We start from the raw sequence: 7,916 nt of genomic DNA, 5'->3' as shown, positions 1-7,916 counted from the left end.
GTGGCAGGTTTGCTTTTGTTAAGAGGTCTGTCACTGAAGTGCGTCCGAAGCTGTTATAAATGAAACGAGCTGCTTTTCTTTGCACCATTTCTATCTTGTTAGTGCCAGTCTTTGTAAAAGGGTCCCAAATTACACATGCATAGTCAAGCATCGGCAGAATTACAGCTTTATATGCGAGTAGGCGTACAGTGGGAGTAGAAAGTTTCAAAGCCTTCCTTAAAAAATAAAGCTTGCGATTAGCATTAGCTACTACATATTCAAGGTGGTTAGCCCAAGTGAGGTCATTTGTGATTCAGAGTCAGAGATACTTATAATGTGTTACTTCAGAAATAATTATGTTATTAATACTGTATGGAAACGTTAGTTTATGCTTCTTATGTGAAATAGACATAAAGACTGTTTTCTCGAAACTAATTGACATTTGCCAGGCATCGCACCAGTCGACAATTTGTCGAAAAGCATCGTTCAACAACTCCTGGTCAGTAATATTGTATATTTCTGAGTACAGTACACAGTCATCAGCATAAATCTTAACCATAACTGGAATACCATGCAGCATATCATTAATAAATAAAACGAACAAGAGAGGTCCAAGGACCGGGCCCTGGGGAACACCAGAGTCTACCGGAAGTCATTGAGGAGAATGATTATTAAAAACAACAAATTGTTCTCTGCCATCAAGGTATGCTGTGAGCCAATTAATTAGTGTGGACTTTTTCAGTATCTTGTTCAATTTGTAAAGTAGTTTTTTGTGAGAGACCCTGTCGAAAGCCTTTGAAAAGTCCATAAAAATAGCATCTATTTGTTTCCCATTGTTAATTGCTTTCACAAAGTCGTGCACTGTTAAATCTAATTGGGTAATTGTAGAGTAGCCTTTTCTGAATCCGTGCTGATGCTTTGTTAATATATTTTTTTCCAAGAATTCTGAGATATGATTATGGATTATGTGTTCCAAAAGTTTACATACCGTAGATGTTAAAGAAATTGGACGGTAGTTTTGAATGCAGTGCTTTTGTCCTGTTTTATGTAGTGGCTTCACTCTGGCTGTCCTCCAGTCACTCGGTACATGTTCCTCGCACAATGACCTTGTGAACAGAATGCGCAAGTACTTTGATGTCCATTCTGCATACCGTTTTAAAAATGTGTTTTGAATGTTGTCTGGGCCAGCAGATTTTTTAGTGTTCAGTTGTAAAAGCATGTTTAGTATACCTGGTTCGCTTATTTGAACATCGGGTATAGGCGGCACAGACATTTCCAAAGGTGGCATTAGATCATTATCATTTGTATAGACGGACTTAAAGTGTTTGTTAAACGCATTTGCTATTTCTTTGCTTTTGTGAACTGCCTTACCACCAACATGAAATAAATCACATTCCTTGGAGGTCGGAGAAATAGAATGCCAAAATTTATCTGGAGCCGTGGTTATGAAACTTGGTAGCGATTCACCATAGTAGCATTGTTTATCGGCACACACTTGACTTTTAAGCTAAGACATGTCATCGATCTTTTGTTTTACCGACTGCATGTTTTCGATTTAAAATTTTTTCTTTACATGTTTCAGTTTCCTTTGGAGCCGCAATGTCTCAAGGGAGATCCAGGGATTATTTCGATTTTTCTTTTTAATCGACAACGGGACAAAGCAATCAATGCACTCTAACTATTTTTTTAAACCTGCACAACAGCGACACTATGTCTCCCGTGCTACTTGAAAAGTCGTCAAAGTTAAGCGAAAGTATATCAATAATTGATACATCATCGGCTCGAGAGAAGTTTCGGTAATATTAACATTCAGATTTCTTATCTAACATGGTGTCTGTAACGGTGAGTAGTACAGCCTCGTGATCCAATATGCCAGGTACTATCTCGCAATTCGTTTTGGCACTAATTGATCCGCTGACAAAAAAAAAGGGTCAAGCAATGACTGAGAACTGCCTTGAATTCGTGTGTTTTGTTCCACAATTTGCAATAAGTCAACGGCAAATGCAATGTCCAGCATAGCTTTTCCTAGAGGGTCATGTTTTCTAAGTGAGAATGTTGCCCAGTCTACATTAGGCAAATTAAAATCTCCTGATAATATAATACGATTACCGGGTTTTACATTCGCATACAAAAATTGCCTAAGCTCGTCAAATACGGCAATGGTAGAATTAGGGGGTCGGCATATTGCTGCAATAACATATCTAACATTTGCATAGTAAGCTGTACAGAAAATACACTCTACATTGGGTATTTCAGGCATTAAAAAAATTCGCAAGAATGACTTAAAAAGTGTGCTAACACCCCCACCTCTACTATCACGGTCTTTTCGATACGAACCGTAGCCAGTGGGAACGAACTCACTGTCAAACACGGTGTCATTAAGCCAAGTCTCGGTCAAGACCGCTATATCTGGGTTGTGCAAGAGCAGAAGAGCCTCCAACTGAGTGGTCTTGTTGTGTATACTCCTACAATTGACATTTAATACTTTCAGGGTCCAAGATGTCTTAGTCAAAAGTCAGTTTGAGTTTTTTTTAAGCCTGTAGCGAGAACCCTTTGATTCGTCCCAACCAAATAAGACGCTATCAATGCTTAGTTTGTCGAAGATTAGTTTTACCTTGGCTCCGTCTGCTCTCTCTTTCTCGCAACCTTTCCACAGTTGTTTACGTATTTCCTGAACTCACTTTGAATAGTCCTCGGCTATCGATATTCCGGAGCCTTTAAGCTTATGACTTGATCGTAATATTGACATTTTTTCACGAAAGTCGAGGAGTTTCAGAATGACTGGTCGCACCCTGCCTGCTTGCTTTTTTCCCAGTCCATGGCATCGTTCGACGCCACTCACCGTTAAACCAAATTTTTTCTGAAAAACATCATGGGTTACTTTCATTCCCAATTCCTGACCAGACTCCATGCTATCTTCCTCTGTACCATAAATGATCAGGTTATTTCTCCTGCCTCTGTTTTCCAAGTCGTCCATCTGGTTCCTAATTGAAGTAAACTGCCCCTGAAGTTCTGATATTGCGGCTTCCATATCTTGTACCTTCGTGGCTAAGACCTTCAGGCTGGATAGCTGCCTCTCAACACCATCAATCCGCTGAGTTAAAGAGGAAAGTTTGTCCTGTATCTTGTTCTGGAATACCTGCAGACATTCCATTGTTGAATTCAATTCCATTGTTGAATTCAAGTCTGGCCAGATAGTATTTCCACTAGCATTTCTTTTTCTGTCGGACCAGGATTTGATTCAATATCGCCGTAAGACAACAGATCTTTTGATAATGAAAAAACAGAAGACAGAAAGCTCTGAACACCCAGTGGGCAGGGCAGCAGCACTAAAAAACGGTCGTTACTTCGGTAACAATGTTCACATTTAAAATCACTAACCTGCAGCGCAAAGCAAAAAGGATTGCTCAGCATGTTGCCGTGTCTGCTGCTGCCATGCCCACTGGCAAAGAACGACTCCAGTGGTAGTCTTATAGTCGTTGGAAGTGCCACGTGACATGACGTCGCCAATGTCGTCAAAGGTATAGTCGCTGATAGCCAGGGATGATCCAGTCCTGAGATGACACCATCGTAGAGCAGTGTCACTGATACAGCATCAAATTCTTGAAAATGGTTGCCACGTGTCATTTGATGAAAATCATGTGGCGCCAGCAGAGCTCCGAGAAAGACCTGCAGCACAAAGCAAAAAGGATTGCTCAGCATGTTGCCGTGTCTGCTGCTGCCATGCCCACTGCCATGCCCACTGTAAACAATCACGTTAACCAGATGGAAATCTGACTGGCATCACATGACTCTTAACTATGTTACACGAATGTGCAGTTCATTTTCATGTAAGTGCATGCGCAGTCTACACTGCTTCACATGTATAAAACCGATTCAGTGGTACAATAAACTTAGTTGAAAGTTTGCACTAGGTGTGTCTTCTTCCTTTACGTACGTGTCTTTTTTTTTTTTTTGCAATATTACTTGAGTAATGGATTACCAATGTGCCTGGAATGCTGCTCTCGCTAGAAATTTTCTTGCAGTCATGTGGAATCTTGATCTTAACCTGAGCCAAAGGTGCCTCTGCCACTTTCAATGAGTAATTACCAAATTCACCGAACTTGGAATTTTATCATGAATGGCACACTTCTTCGACTACGGCTTTGAATGAGTGCCAGCTTTTAATATGTTTGAATGTGACGGGGGGTTGTTCAAGAGGCAAGTAGGTTAACAAGCAGGTTAACCAGATGGAGATCTGACTGGTTACCCTTCAGGAGGGAAAGAGTATGAGGGCATAAACACACTTGGCCCCATTTGGAATAACAAACAATGCTACTAATAACTTTAATTATGATGATGATGAAAACATGTAGTACTATCTTTATTTCCATCAATAAAAAGTTAATAAATTCTGGGGTTTTAATGTCAAAATCACTGATCTGATTATGAGGCATGCCCTAGTGGGATACTCCCAGATTAACTTTGACCAACTGGGGTTCTTTAAACAGCATGCAAGCATTTTTGTATTTTGTCCTCATCAGTATGCAGCTGCCACGGCCAGGATCGAACCTGTGACCATGTGTATTGTGCGACCATGCACTAATACTACCATGGTAGTATTTTTTCCTCCCAATCTCGAACATTGTGATGTAGGATTGATTGTTTGATGTCATCCTTCATGCTTGCAATATACTGAGTAGGTCGTAGAACACAGCCATTTAGCAGTCAATTTGAGAAGTACATTCGTGAATTCGTGCACAAACACACTTCAAAAAGTTACCCGCAATTTCACTAAGTGTAATCTAAGCAAGGATGATGTAGCAATTCTATTCGCATTCTTTTCCTTTTTGCCCTTTGTCAGTGAACAGAGTGGCACGTCCTGCATTATCACAGAACACCTATGACATTATCACCAAAGTTGGTCATGCCTGAGCAGCAGATGATAAGAAAGGCATAGCATCGAACAAAATGAATTCTTGCATTATACCGGCACCCTAATTCACATAATTTCTATATATGCCAGCGCGTACTACACTTACTGATGGCACGATGGTCTTCTGGGGTAAAGTTATTCTGTACTATGCTGGATGCATCGTCATATTCCGCCATATCAAATTCTGTAATGGTATTCTGAGCTAATCAGGGATGATGTATTAGCCCTCTGGGCCAATCAGAGCTTACAATATGGCATCCATGGTCTGGCGCACAGAGCTTCATACATGGAGGATATAGGAGCGAGCATTACATTACGCAGCCAGCCAGGGTTTCGCTCTTCCACTATGGATTCCGGGAGAGAGTTCCATTGTTCTATTGCAAAGGGAAGGAAGGATTTGTTGAAAGCGTTTGTAGAACCATGAAGGCGTTGGATACATGAAGAATTGAATAGACGATGTGATGAGCGAATGGGTGGAAATTAAAGTGAGGAACGAAGGTCAGGAAAGTTGTAGTACAATTTATGGAATAGGCAGAGTTGCGAAATTATGCGTCTTGATGCTAAAAGGGGTAGACCAATAGATAACTTCAAGTTAGTAACACTGGTAGTGTTGTCATGATTCGATAAGATAAAGCGGGAGGCACGATTTCGAGTAGCTTCTAAAGTGTCAATCAAGTACTTTTGATGCGGATTCCAAATTGTAGACGCATATTCTAATTTGGTACGGATGAAAATTTAATCTGCTAGTTTACGAATCGATGGAGGAGACAAGGATAGGGATCTTTTAATATAGTTAAGGGATCTTGAGGCATCGGCTGTTATTTGTTGAATGTGGTTCGACCAATTTAGTTTGTTAGTGATGATAACGCCAAGGTAGCGGTAACTGTCGACCTCAGATAAATTCACAGTGCCCAAAGAGTATAGAAATTCGGATGTAGAGCGTTTACGTGATAACTTGCATTTGGAGACATTTAGTTCCATCATCCAGCGTGAGCACCACTTGTCAATAGAATTTAGGTCATTTTGCAGAATGGATTGGTCAGTATTAGTAGTGACACGATGGTAAATAACACAGTCATCGGCGAATAGACGTATTGTGGATGATATGTCTGTTGGGAGGTCGTTAATGATATAAGAAAAAGGAGTGGGCCGAGGATGGATCCCTGTGGTACACCCGATATTACTTTGGTAGTATCTGAACAGCGACCGCCAACACAGGTGAACTGGAGGCGATCTGTCAGGAAGCAAATGATCCATGATAGGATTAGTGGGTCGAGGTGAAGGCATGAAAGTTTGGACACTAGTTGGTGATGAGGGACGCGATCGAAAGCCTTTGAAAAATCTAAGTAAATTACGTCAGTCTGAAATGAAGAATCTAAGTTTAGGTGGAGATCTGTGGTGAATTCAAAAAGTTGTGTTTCGCATGATAAGCCCGGATGAAAGCCATGTTGTTTGCTAAAGAAAAAAGAATTTCTGTCGAGGTGGGACGCTATTTGGGAATATATGACGTGTTCTAAATGTTTACAGGCAATACATGTAAGTGAGATCGGGCGATAATTGGATGGGTCGGAGCGCTTACCAGATTTAAAAACGGGGGTTACTTTGCTTAGTTGCCAGTCTTTGGGCATAGTACCCTCGCTTATAGACTGGGTAAAAATGATTTGTAATATCTGGCTAGAAATGACGTTAGTGGCTTTTAGTATCTTCAATGGTATGTTGTCAGGTCTGGGGGAGCTAGATATTTTAAGTTTATTGATTAGGCTTGCGATAACTTCAGCAGTTACATCAATGGAAGGCATTTCAGTGCCGCAAAATCTTGGTAAAACAGGAATGTTGGTGGAAGATTCACAAGTGAAGACGGAAGAGAAGTGTGAATTGAAGACGTCAGAACGCTTTTCAACTGGAACAGGGGACCCATTAGGATTAGTTATGGTAATGTTATGCGACTGATTTCTACTTGGTGCGAGTATTTTCCAAAATTTTTTCGGGTTTACTCGGATGATATTGAGAAGATCCTGGTGATCAAATTTTTCTTGGAAAGCTTCAAAATGCTGTTGTACTCGCGCAGGCAGGTGAAATACTTCTTCCATTTCGGGGCAGAACCACATTTTTTTTGCCACTCTGAAAAGGCGCTTTTTCTTCTGTGCTAGTTTTTTTAGTTGGTTTGTGTACCAAAGCTTTCCCATGACACCACAAATGCACACAAGGGGTACGTGATTATTGATTAAGCTGGGTAGCTTATGCTTGTACAACTTTTCTTACACTCTAAAACAAAATTACACCATTTGGGTTGTATCTTGCCACACAACAATAAACGTTATCTGTTTTGTCTGCATTTCCTTTCTTTAACGCTGCAAGCCCGGCACTTCCTAACGAACGCCATGCGTGTTATCAGCATGACAAGCATTCCCGACAGGAAAGTAGTGGGCGTGGCGTTTTCAAGAAAGGAAACGCAAGCAAGGCAGATTATGATTATCGTTGTGTGGCAGATAAACATCTCAAAGGGTGTAAACTTTTTTTAGGGTGTACATTTTTATTAGGTTGATATGGCGATTGCTCAGGCTTACAAATATATTGCTCTCGCCAAATATGGCTGACTCTAAACAGCTACATCCTACTTTATTTTAAGGTCTATAATTACACGTTGAAGCCTACCATAGCTCCAGATATGAAACCATGGAGGAAGGAAAAGACGAGGGCAACGTTTCTACACTCTTCACTCTTAGAAAACTTTACACCCTTTGGGGCTTATCTTGTCCCACAACAATAATCATCATCTGTCTTGCCCGCGTTTCCTTTCTTTAACGCTGCGAGCCCGATACTTCCCAGTCATGAACGGCATGCGCGTTATCAGTGTGACGCAGCACTCTCAACAGGAAAGTAGCGATCGAGCGCCGAGTTTTCAAGAAAGGAAACGCAAGCAAGGCAGATGACGATTATTGTTGTGGGACAAATATACACCCCAAAGGGTGCAATCGTTTTAAGAGTGTTGGACAAAGGTACACCCTTTGGGGTGTATATC

Source organism: Dermacentor andersoni, chromosome 1, assembly GCF_023375885.2.
Source record: "Dermacentor andersoni chromosome 1, qqDerAnde1_hic_scaffold, whole genome shotgun sequence".
Lineage (NCBI taxonomy): Eukaryota > Metazoa > Arthropoda > Arachnida > Ixodida > Ixodidae > Dermacentor > Dermacentor andersoni.
This window is presented reverse-complemented; position numbering follows the sequence as displayed.